The 13,191-nt window shown below is 41.6% G+C and overlaps 1 protein-coding gene across 14 annotated transcripts in view; it reads left to right on the top strand.

The window, feature by feature from the left end:
* Positions 1-988: 988 nt before the first annotated feature.
* The window catches only part of HERC1 (HECT and RLD domain containing E3 ubiquitin protein ligase family member 1), a 224,297-nt gene continuing 212,094 nt past the window's right edge, over positions 989-13,191 (top strand). For 12 of the 14 annotated variants that reach the window (XR_012415025.1, XM_073995972.1, XM_073995970.1 and 9 more), the window contains exon 1: positions 1,352-1,516. The gene's annotated coding sequence lies outside the window, so the exon portion shown is untranslated. Of the gene's footprint in view, positions 1,155-1,351; positions 1,517-13,191 lie in introns of those variants that run through there. The other 2 variants (XM_073995967.1, XM_065548019.1) reach the window with 1 other exon arrangement.

Genomic DNA, 13,191 nt, shown 5'->3' with positions numbered 1-13,191 from the left:
TTTTATACATAGAAACTTAAAAGCTACACACGTAAGACCCACCATTTAATGAGTACTTCATATGTGCCGTATGTGAGCTTTACATATATTTCACTCCTCAGAGGAACCTTGTGATAATAAGAACTGGTATAAAAAATTGACACATAAGGAACTGAGGTTCAGAGAGCTCAAGCAACTTGCCCAAGGTCACACACCTGGGATAAGTGGGATTCCAGAATAATTCCCACCAGTGTCTGACAGTGAAGCACATGGCTCCTAACTCTTGGACTAAACTGCCTCATGTGACACACAAACATATATCTAATTTAACCATGGGCAAGCACTCCCTCGTCTGTCTATACCTTAATTTCTTACATTAGTGACACATTCATGGCTCGTATGTTTGTGTGCTTCTTGCACGCCTCCAATTAGATGGCAAACTTCTGGAACGCAGAGGCCAACTCTATTTTTTGTCCCCATGTCATCGGTCAGTTACACATAATTGGTGCTCGTTAGAATATTTGGAAGGAAAGACACCATGAAGGTGGCTGGAAAGGCGGAAGTCCAGGAGCAAAACCAGGTAGAAAGAGGAAGTTGGAGATGGGGTATTCATTCAACAATTTAATGTCCAGTTGGACCTATGTTAGGCACTGGGGATACGGTGAGGACTCAGCCAGTCCGTGTCCTTCCCCTCATGGGGTTTCACTGTGGAGGTCGAGGTCATGATCAAGGATGTAAGTCACCCAAAGGACACTTTACTCAGTGTTCCCAAACAGAAAAGAAAACCTGGGAGCCAGGCCCTGGCATCTGCAGGGTTCTGGCAGTCCCGTAAGGCGCAAAGACACGAACAAAGTGGAAGAGTAGGTCAAGTGAAACGCTTTTATGTGATTGAACTTGGCCGGCCCTCCGCTGCGATGGGAGATAAAGAGCGTGGGGCGCCGGGTGCGCGGCGGAGATAAAGGGGTGTGGCCCTGGCCCTGCCGCCGGCCGTACCACGTGTCCCCGAGCCGCGCCGGGCAACGGAGTCTTCCCTGCCCACCACCAGGAAAACGGGGCGCACCGCATGGCCCCCCACTCCTCACCATCCTTTGTGAAACGCCCCCAATTGTGCTTCATCTGCGGAGTCAGGTCCCCGCAGGCAGTCGGGGCTGCCCGGATTCCGCGAGGGCTGAAAGGTGAGGGCCGCGCGGTGGCAAAGTGCCCCCAGCACCTAGCTTGGCTCCCCTCGCGCCCAAATCCCCTCCCCCCTTTTCGCTCAACCCCCAGCTCCACCTGAGCAGCGTTCCTCTTCGCTCCCCTTTCACCTCCCGCTCTGGGCCTGCTGGGCGGGGCGAGGGCTCCCGGTTGCGCGAGAGTTCCGCTCAAATCTCGCGAGACTCGCCTGCCGCCGCTGCTGCTGCCGCCTCTTACGTCTTTCCCTTTGACAAGTCGCTGCTGCTGCAGCAAAAATAAAGGACGCGACCGCCGCAGCTTCTGCCGAGCCGGGCTCGGGTCGCCGGAGCCGCGCCCCACCCCGCCAGCTCCAGAGCCGCATACGGTAACGCATCATCTTCTGTCCTCCTGGTCCTGTGTGTGTGTGTGTACTTTGCCAGCCGCGCAGGGCCGGCCGGGACCGTTTCGGGACTGCCGCCGAGCGGTGCTGCTGGGGTCCCGGGTGGACGGCAAGCGAGCTGGGGGAGCCCTCTCGGCGCGGCGCGGCCCTCCCGGGTCCCCGGCTCTAGAGGCCTCCTGCCGCCCGGGCGCCTCCGAGCAGCGTAGAAGCCGAGGCGCCCGAGGAGAGGGCCGAGGGACCCGCCCCTCCAGAAGCTTACAGTGTCTGTGCCTTGGCCCCACGGTGGTCGCGTCTCTTTCTGCCTCATTCCTTTCTCCGCTGACCAGCTCCCCTGCTTCGGCTGGGGCTCGGTCCGAGGGCGGCGGCCGACTCCCTCTCAGAGTGCGGGGAGAGCCGCGACCCCGGTGTCCCCAGGCGCCGGCCGCCTTTAGCGGGGTGGAGGCTGGGACGACGTGTCTTCCTCCTCTCTTCTGCCTTTGGGTGGGGGCAACTCATCATCTGCTAAACCTATCTCCAAATCTCCCGCCCCGATAAAACAACAAATTATAAAGCCTTTGCAACCGGGAGGCGAGGCGAGGCGGGGCGCATTGTTTAGTCTTCAGCGTGAGATGAGGATGATGATGGTGATGACAGGAGCTACCCCGGGGAACATGGTGAAGTCTGTTCTGTGATGGGAGGCAGGTTACTGGGAGACACGAGGAAAACAGGAGCTTGTACCACCTTTCCCAGGAGGTTATGTAAAAGACATGTTATCTTAGAGAGCTGTGAAACACAGGGACAGATTTGTTTTAGTTTAAGAAATGTCTATAATACTTAGAATATAGAGATAATCAAATGATAGGAATAACAAATCTGAACAAACTAACCCATGTTTGTGATTACATCTCCAGAGGTGGCATTTCATGGTTAACATTTTGGTGTATTTCCTAACAGACACATTTTTTTTTTTTTTTTTAAATCCTTGCTTGGGACTTCCTCATTCTATATAAGATCCCAAAATGATTTGTTTTATTTGAATCAGTTCTCTGGCCTGCTTGATTAAAACTGGCTAGTTGTTCATTATCACTGGCTGAACTCTGCCATCACTATCTTTTTCATTGGGCCCTTTTCCAAAATGATTGTTAGCTAAGTGGTTTGAAAAACCAAACGTTAAAACATTGTTTATTTGGATCTAGTACATATGTATGTATTATATTTTTACAATGCTGCTAGTGGTGGTTGCTCAAAATGGGGCAGTATTTGTAGAAGGCGAAGAAACTATGATTATTCATAGTGGGAAGAAACCTATTTACCTCAAGGTTTTATGAAATTGATTTCTACTGGATATTTTTAGACCAAAATTGTTCTGTGACATTGTTTGTTTCATAGTGCCTGTTGTGATTAATGTGGGATGAGTATGTCCCTTTAATATATGTGTTTCCAAAGCCTGTGTTTATACAAGCAAAATTGAGTGTCCTAGGTGCCTGTCTTATGCATTAATGTACATATACATATATATACACATACACGGACACATATACATATGTATTATGCACCTATACACATTTATATATCTTGGAAGTGAGTTAAGATGTATTGCTATATTATTTGAGAAAAGGTAGCATTAGGTAGGGCAAAGAACAGTCATAATATTTCCCCCAAATCACATGACAAGAGTGTATGGCAGAATGAGATATCTAGGGAGGTTGGAAATCTGGAGCCTTTTAAAAATAGGATAGATTGTCATCTCGGGTTGTTGTTATTGGAATGGATTAAATGGCCTATTAAGGCCTCTTGTAATTCTAAACTTTTATGAATTTTGCTTTCCCGAAGGTTCTTATCATTTTGCTTCTTAAATTTCCAGTCATGCTGTTTACATGTGACACATCCATTCATTTGCTGGTCATGTATTCCATTTCCAATGCAGGCACCCTGATGGTGCATGGAAGAGAAAGCAAATGTAAATGCGTCACTTAATCTGCTTATTAATATAAACATCTCTTGAAAATCTCACTTAATTTAAAGGAATTTTGGAGGATATGTTGTTGATTGGACTGGATTGGTTAGTAGAGGGTGCAAATAATAAATAGTAATACAATTCCAATGTCCCAAGCATTTTTCCCCCAAAAAAGTCATGCTAAATACTCCCTAATATTTGAAATAGAAAAAGAAAAAAGGGCTGAATTGTATTGAAGGAGCTGATCTTTTAAAATTCAGATTTTCAGATTTTAAAATGATGGTAATGATGACATTGTGGCTTGGAGAGTGAAACGTTTGTGTTAGGATGAAAAGAAACTTGTGGGCCGGGCGCGGTGGCTCACGCCTGTAATCCCAGCACTTTGGGAGGCCGAGATGGGCGGATCACGAGGTCAGGAGATCGAGACCATCCTGACTAACACGGTGAAACCCCGTCTCTACTAAAAATACAAAACTTAGCCGGGCACGGTGGCGGGCGCCTGTAGTCCCAGCTACACGGGAGGCTGAGGCAGGAGAACGGCGTGAACCCGGGAGGCGGAGCTTGCAGTGAGCTGAGATCCCGCCACTGCACCCCAGCCTGGGCGACTGAGCGAGACTCCGTCTCAAAAAAAAAAAAAAAAAAAAAGAAAAGAAACTTGTGAAACAAAACTTGAATGTTATAGTTGGATAACTGTATAATAACAATATACTATAATCTATTGAAGGTATTTTTAAAACTGTAAATAGAACTTTTGGCCAGGCAGAGTAGCTCACACCTGTAATCCCAGCACTTTGGGAGGCCGAGGTGGGAGGATGGCTTGAGCCCAGGAGATCAAGATCAGTCTGGACAACACGGTGAAACCCTGTCTCTATGGTAAATACAAAGATTTGCTGGGCATGGTGGTGCATACCTGCAGTTCCCGCTATTAGGGAGGCTGAGACGGGAAGATCACTTGAGGCTGGGAGGTTGAGGCTGCTGTGAGCTGTGATTGCACCACAGTACTCCAGCCTGGGAGACAGAGTGAGACTCTATCTCAAAAAAAAAAAAAAAAAAAAAAAACCCACCAACCAAACAAAAAAACAAAAAAATCAACAACAAAGCTCTACACAACTTCGGCTTAACATAACGCATAAAATACATTGTTATGAGCACACATTGCAGATTATCATGATGTTGAAAACATAAAAAGTTGGTCAAATCATTTACAGAGAAATTTGCAAAGCCAGTAAAGTCACATCTGTTAGCATTTTCTTTAACTACAAAAAGTGAAAAAGAGCATAAAGTAGTTATTTACTTACTAGATGCCAGATCCGATTTTTATGATTTTAGTTTGTTCTGATGTCTCCTACTGGGCTCTCTAAATTAATGGGACTTAAATTTCAGATGAGATCCTTGAGCAAGAAGATGTGACAGTTGTATCAGATGACTGGTTAATGGATTTTATTTATTTTTAATGGTTTATTTAGAAATAATGTTAGACGTACAGAAAAGTTGCAGAAATAGTACAGAGTTCTTACATACTCTTCACCAAGCACCCCCTAATGTTAACAACTTACATGTAACCATAGTACAATGATCAAAACCAGGAAGTTGGCATTGGTGTAATTCTATTAACTAGACTGTAGATTTTACTTAATTTCACTGGTTTTTCCCATTAATGCCTTTTTTGTTGTTGTTGTTCTAGGATCTAATCTAGGTTCCCACGTTGCATTCAGTTGTTATGTCTTCTTCATCTTCTCCAATCTCTGACAGTTCCTCAGTTTTTGTTTTTCATGACCTTCACATTTTTGATGAGTACTGTTATTTTGTAGAACTTCTTTCATTTTGGGTTTGTCTAATGTTTTTTCTCATGATTTGATTGAGGCTAAGCATGTTTTGCAAGAAAACTACAGAAGTGATGTTGTATCCTTCTCAATGCATCGTATTAGGGGGTACATGGTGTTGACATGTATTTTTGCTAGTGATATTTTAACTTTGAACCCTTAGCGGTATTCTTCATGGTAAAGTTACTATTCTTCCCTTTATTGTTCATACATATCTTGGGGGAGATACTTTGAGACTGTGGATATACAGTTTCTCCTCAAACTTTCTGCCATTGATTTTTAACATCCATTGGTAGATCTTGTCAGCAACAGTTGTTACTGTGGTGTTTGGCTAATTATGATTTTGTATTTCCCTCATTCCTTCTGCATTTATTAATTGGAATTCTTCTGTAAGGGAGAGATGTCACCTTTCTCTCACTTATTTATTCAATTATTTGTTTATATTAGTGTCTTCTTATGGATCTTTATTTTCTATGGGTTATAATCCAATACTATCATTATTTATTTTGTTGTTCGAATTGTTCCAGCTTTGGCCACTGGAAATTCTTTCAGGTTGGCCTCTACCCTTTTTCAAGCACTTCCTTATATTCTGGGGCCACAGGCTGTTCTTTTTATTTTTCGTTGCACCAGTCCTGTAGTCTACTTCTCCAAGGACTTCTGGTTCCTTTTATTGGAGAATAGTATTTAAAATCAAAATCTGTATACTCATTATGTTTAGTGGAGTTTTATTGCTCTTAGGACTTCAATTGACAGAACTAGGAAATATATCAGTATATTATATATTTTTTTGTATATATATAATATGTGCATACACATATTTTATGTATATATGTATAAACATATATGTGCGCGCACATACACACATACTGATATTTCTTTCTTTTTGAGACAGGGCCTCGCTCTGTCACCCAGGCTGGAGTGCTGTGGCGTGATCATAGCTTACTGCAGCCTTGAACTCCTGGTCTTAAGCCATCCTTCCACCTCAGTCTCCCAAGTAGCTGGGACTACAGACATGCACCCACCATGCCCCGCTGAGTTAAAAAAAAAATTTTTAGTGGAGACGAGGTCCTGCTATTTTGCCTATGCTGGCCTTGAGCTCCTGACCTCAAGTGATCCTCCCGCCTTGGCCTCTCAGAGTGTTGGGATTCCATGCGTGAGCCACAGTACCCTGCCTTTATTTCTATATATGTTTAAAACCGTGGGTTCATATTGACACCTATTCTAATCCAACACCACAAAGTTCATCCTAACCTTCTCCCATTCCTTATTTGTAACTTCTGTCTCTGTCAGAAAACTGGCGTTCATGATGTAGAGTAGACTCACTAATTTGTTGACTTCTAGAATACACATGAAGTGGTTACAGATTGCTAACCTGTACCCTAGTGAAAAACGTATTTACTAGAGTATTTGTATGTAGTTATTTTTGTCTTTAGCCTCATAGTATCTAGTCAAAATAGTTTTCCAAAGTTACTTAGATTAGTTATTTTCTTTCTCACTCCCTTTAGTTTAGTTAATCTTATTCATCCCTAATGCATTAGGTTCATTTGTTATTGTTACTATTCCATTTTGGGTTCCCTCCAACCCTAGATGATTTTAATTATTATTACTTTTTGGCATATGAAACATTACAGTTACTAAACACTGCTACTACTAAACACTACTATATAAAAAGGTGTGCTGGGCTGGGTGCAGTGGCTCATGCCTGTAATCCCAGCACTTTGGGAGGCCGAGGCGGGCAGATCGCCTGAGATTGGTAGTTCGAGACCAGCTTGGCCAACATGGAGAAACCCCATCTCTACGAAAAATACAAAATTAGCCGGGCGTAGTGGCGCTTGCCTGTAATCCCAGCTACCCGAGAGGCTGAGGCAGGAGAATCGCTTGAACCTGGGAGGCAGAGGTTGCGGTGAGCCAAAATCTCGCCATTGCACTCCAGTCTGGGCAACAAGGGCGAAACTTTGTCTCAAAAAAAAGAAAAGAAAAAAGTTGTACTGAAAAATGTCACTCTCTCCTTGTTTTTACTATCTCATTTTCATCCCCCCATCTTTGTTTCTACCTCTTGCCCATGCCCTCTGGGTACACAGTCTATTTAGTTTCTGGTTTGTCCCTTCCTTTATTTCTGTTACACAAATGAAAATATATGTGGGTATTCTCTTATATTCGTTTTCTTCTCATATAATTTCTTATTGCCATACGATTGACATACCATACAACTCACCCTTTTAAAGTGTACAATTCAGTGGTTTCTAGTGTTTTCACAAGATGGTGCAACCATCACAACTATCTAATTCTGGAACACTTTCGTCACCCCCAAAAGAAACTCTGTATCCATTAGCAATCACTTCCCAGATCCCCTTCCCAATCTACTTTCTGTCTGTGTGTGTTTGCCTATTCTGGATGTTTTGTGTTAATGGAATCATATAATATGTGGCATTTTGTGCCTGGCGTCTTTCACTTAGCATAATTTTGTCAAGGTTCGTCAGTGTTGTAGCATGTATCAGTACTTCATTCCTTTTGATAACTGAATGTTATTCCATTGTATGAGTATACTACATTATGTTTTCTACTTATTAGCTGTTATAGGACATTTGGTTTTCTACTTATTAGCTGTTATGAATAATGCTGTTTTGTACATTCATGTACAATTTTTTGTGTGGACATATATTTTTAATTCTCAAAGGTATATATACCTAGGAGTGGAATTGCTGGGTCATATGATTACTCTATGTTTAACTTTTTGAGCAACTGCCAGATTGTTTTCCTAGTCCCTTCTTTTTTATGCGAAGAGTATATTACACTCTTTTGCACTTTTCTTTTTTCACTCAATAGTATATCCTGGAAATTACTCCAAATCAGTTCATTCTTTTGAAGAGATATTCCTTTCATTTTCTTTGCGTTTTTTTTTTTTTTTTTTTTTTTTTTTTGACACAGTCTCACTCTGTTGTCCAGGCTGAAGTGCAGTGGTACAATAATGGCTCAAACTGCAACCTTAATCCCCCGGGCTTAAGCGATCCTCCTGCCTCAGCCACCAGAGTAGCTGGGACGACAAGTGTGCACCACTACACCTGGCTAATTTGTTGATTTTTTTGAGATGGGGTTTTGTCGTGTTGCCCAGGCTGGTCTCACTGCACCCAGCCTATTCTTTTTTACAGCTGTGACTTAACTGTGTAGATGTTTCTTAACCTCTTCAACCATTCATCTATGTATGGGCATTTCGGTAATTTCTTATGTAAATAGTCTTGTACATAGTATTTTGGTATTGTTAGAACTGTTTCTTCAAGGCAGATTTCTGTAAGTGTGATTGCTAGTTCAAAAGTTAAGTGCACATGTGGTTTTGTTAGATATTCCCAAATCCCCAAATTTTCCTTCACAAGTGTACCAATTTGCATTCTCACCAGTAATGTGTGAAAGCACCAACAGAATATGTTGTCATACTTTATATATATATATATATACATATATATATATATATATATTTTTTTTTTAACCAGAGATAAGTGATTTAAAAAATAGTAGTCATTCTGGTGACCCCTTGTGGATGGGCACTTAATGCTTGTAGATGATTGGTTCTTACAGCTTGAAAATGAAATACATTATCCACTAATATTGCATTCATACATGTAGCTTATTATGTGCAGGTGAAGTCCGTTAGTTCTGGCCTAGTCAGGATTGCTCATTTTAACATTTTGCATTTAATGGAAGTGCTACATTGATTCATAGTACCTGTGCTCTAAAATACTTGTGGAGTTTGACAAAGGATAACTGAAATTCTAATAATATTTCTTCCTCTAGAATATGTGATACGGTAGTTATTGGTTCACATTGTACATAGTTATTTTGAACAGTGTATACAGTACATATTGATACCCATGGTATGGTAGTTATTTGGACCAGTAATGGCAGTATCTTGGAACCTGTCATTGTTCCATAAGGAAGGAGGGTAGTTGTAATGAAAAACTGCGAGTTTAAAGTCCTGGGTTAGGGCAATCCTATTAGATTTTAGTGGTGCCAAAAAACTAAGACAACATGAAGAAATCGCCATCTTTTAGGGTAACAAGTGCTGCCCAGCAAGACTGGAAATTTAGGTTCATTCCCAGAAAGAGCACTGCTCCAGGTGGTTGGAACACATTAATTCCAACTTGACGAGTTTATATTCTGTTCATTTTCTTTAAAAAAAATTATTATTTGGCCGGGCGTGGTGGCTCACACTTGTAATCCCAGCACTTTGGGAGGCTGAGGTGGGTGGATCACCCGAGGTCAGAAGTTCAAGACCAGCCTGGCCAACATGGTGAAACCCCATCTCTACTAAAAAAAACAAAAATTAACCGAGCATGGTGAAAGGTGCCTGTAATCCCAGCTATTCGGGAGGCTGAAGCAGGAGAATCACTTGAACCCAGGAGGTAGAGGTTGCAGTGAGCTGAGACGCTCCATTATACTCAGCCTGGGCGACAAGAGCGAGACTCTGTTTCAAAAAATATATATATATATATTATTTTTCTTTTTTTTTTTTAAGTGACTTTCTAATGAACTGATGTTTCCAGGAAAATAGATGCTGAGTGCTGATTGTGAATGGAACCAGTAAAGGCCTGGGATAGTCTTAAAGTACAATCACCTTTGCTGCTATAAAAACTTCAAATAATACTTCATTTTACTGATTGCAAAATAAGCCCACAAAAAGTCACAGGATGGTAACATATTGTTCACCAGTCTCTTCTCTCTAGTTTTATTTGTTTATTTCAGGCTTACTTACTTATTTATTGTATAAATTTAATGTGTACACATGATGTTTTGATATTCATAGTGAAATGATTGCTATAGGTAAGCAATTTAACATACCCATCATCTCACATAGTTACTTTTTTTGTGTGCTAGGAACATTTAAAATCTACTTTTAGAAAATTTCTTTTTTTTTTGTTTTGTTTTTTGAGACGGAGTCTCACGCTGTTGCCCAGGCTGGAGTGCAGTGGCGCGATCTCGGCTCACTGCAAGCTCCGCCTCCCGGGTTCCCGCCATTCTCCTGCCTCAGCCTCCTGAGTAGCTGGGACTACAGGCGCCCGCCACCGCGCCCGGCTAATTTTTTGTATTTTTAGTAGAGACGGGGTTTCACTGTGGTCTCGATCTCCTGACCTTGTGATCCGCCCGCCTTGGCCTCCCAAAGTGCTGGGATTACAGGCTTGAGCCACCGCGCCCGGCCCTCTAGAAAATTTCTAGTATATAATATGCTAACATTAGTTATAGTGCTCATAGTATACTTTATTTATTTTTTTGAGACAAAGTCTTGCTCTGTCACCCAGGCTGGGATGCAGTGGTATGATCTCTGTTGATGGTAACCTCCACCTTGGGTTCAGGTGATTCTCATGCCTCAGCCATCGGAGTAGCTGGGTGTGCACTGCCACACCTAGCTAATTTTTTGTATTTTTAATGAGCCGGGGTTTTGCCAAGTTGGCCAGGCTGCTCTCGAACTCCCGGCCTCAGGTGATCTCCCTGCCTCGGCCTCCCACAGTGCTGGGATTGATTACAGGCTTTAGCTACCGCACCCAGCCCTCATGCTATACTTTAGATCTCTAGATTTATTCATCCTATATTACTCCAACTTTGTTCCCTTGACCTACATCTCCCCCACTCTCCCAGCCACAGTTCTAGTCTCTGTTTCTATGTATTGACTTTTTTTTTTTTTTTTTTTTTTTTTTTAAGATTCCACATATAGAAAAGATGATTTAGTTTTTTAGTTTTTTTTTTTCCGCCCTATGTCTGGTTTATGTCACTTAACACAATGTCCTCCAGGTTCATTTGTTTTGTTGTAAATGGCAGGATCTCCTTTTTGAAAGCTGAATAATATTCCAGAGTGTATTTGTATCACAGTTTCTTTATCGAGCCATCCACTGACAGACATGTAGGTTCGTTCCATATCTCAGCTAGTGTGAATAATGCTGCAGTGAACATGGGAATGCATCTCTCTCTCTGAGGTGCTGCTTTTATTTCTTTTGGGTTGAAACCCAGAAGAGAGATTGCTAGATCATCTGGTTGTTTTCTTTTTAATTTTTTTTGTTTTTTGAGACGGAGTCTTGCTGTGTTGCCCAGACTGGAGTGCAGTGGCATGATCTCAGCTCACTGCAACCTCCGCCTTCAGTGTTCAAGTGATTCTCCTGCCTTGGCCTCCTGAGTAGCTGGGACTACAGGCGCCTGCTACCACGCCTAGCTAATTTTTTTGTATTTTTAGTAGAGATGGGGTTACCGTGTTAGCCAGGATGGTCTCCATCTGCTGACCTTGTGATCCGCCCGCCTCGGCCTCCTAAAGTGCTGGGATTATAGGCGTGAGCCACTGCACCTGGCCCTTTTTAATTTTTTGAGAAACCTACATACTGTTTTCCATAATGGCTGTTCCAATTTACATTTCCACCAACAGCGTTCAAGTATTTCCTTTTCTCCACTCCCTGATCAACACTTATCTCTTGTCTCTTTGATAATCGCCATCCTCACAGGTGTGAGGTGATACCTTATTGTGGTTTTGATTTGTGTTTCCCTAATGATTAGCGATGTTGAGCCATTTTTATGTCCTATTTGGAGAAATATCTATTCAAGTCATTTGCCCATTTTAAAAGCAGGTTATTCATTTTTGTTTTTTGCTATTGAGTTGTATGAGTTCCTTACATATTTTGAATATTAACCCTGTATCAGATACATAGTTTGCAAATACTTTCTCCAAATCCATAGGCTACGTTTTCATTTTGTTAATTGTTCTTTTGCTGTGCAGAAATCTCTCTCATTTTAAATGATTCCTAATAGTAGCAATGGAATAATAATAATGGATTAATGGTAGTATAGTATAGTTCTTTCAACTGTGTTTCATAAGAGAATTAAACCCAAATATCCAAAGACATTTAGACATTTGTTATATGTAAAGAATTATCTTCTCTCCAATGTAGGATGGCACTAGTTATGTACCATCCTTGTGAGAATTGAGAAAGTATCCACTCCGACCATTGTCAATGTTCTGAGGTTCAGATAACAAACCCCAGTTGAGAAAGGTCATGGGCATTGTCGTCAGTTAGATCTGTTCTTTCCCCTACCTCCTTCTTTCTTCTGCGAATTAGCAGAATGATGTTAGGCAAGTCTTAATCTCTTAGCCTCAGTTTTCTGATCTATAAAATGGTAATAATTATAGTTGCTACATCATAGGGCTGATGTGAGGATGAAATAAACAAAATCTTCTACATCTATATTTATTTAGTTCTATGGCTTTAAATACTATCTGTATGCCTATTGACTCACATTTATATCTTCAGCCTGAACCCCCTCCCCAAGATTGAGAGTCATAGTTCATCAGATTGTTCTCACTTATAAAGTGGGAGCTAATGATGAGAAAATGTGGACACACAGAGGGGAGCAACAGTCACTGGGGCCTGTTGGAGAGTGGAGAATGGGAGGAGGGAGGGGATCAGGAAAAATAACTAATGGGTACTAGGCTTAATACCTGGGTGATGAAATAATCTGTACAACAAACCCATGACATGAGTTTACTTATATAACAAACTATCTAATAGACATCTCAAACTAAATTTATACAACACAGAAGGTATGATTCCTATTCTCATGATTTCCTCTGAATCTGCTCTTGGTATTAGTAAATGGCAGGACCATTCAACTAGTTGCTCAGGCCGGAATCCTAAGTGATCTATGATTCTTCTTTTTTCTTTGTACCCTTTAACCAGTCTATTAGCAAATCATCTTGGCTCTATTTTCTGAATACATTTCTAATCTGATCACATTTTGTCATCTCTGCCTTATTATGCTGGTTTAAACCACTACCATCTCCTGTGTGGGTAATTATAATAGTCTCTTATCTGATTTCCTTGTTTTCTCACTTGACCTCTTATAGGCTATTTTCTACTTCATAACTAGAA

Source organism: Macaca fascicularis, chromosome 7 (genome assembly GCF_037993035.2).
Source record: "Macaca fascicularis isolate 582-1 chromosome 7, T2T-MFA8v1.1".
NCBI classification, from domain to species: domain Eukaryota; kingdom Metazoa; phylum Chordata; class Mammalia; order Primates; family Cercopithecidae; genus Macaca; species Macaca fascicularis.
The sequence above is the reverse complement of the archived record's forward strand: the minus strand, read 5'-3'. Positions and strand labels throughout refer to the sequence as shown.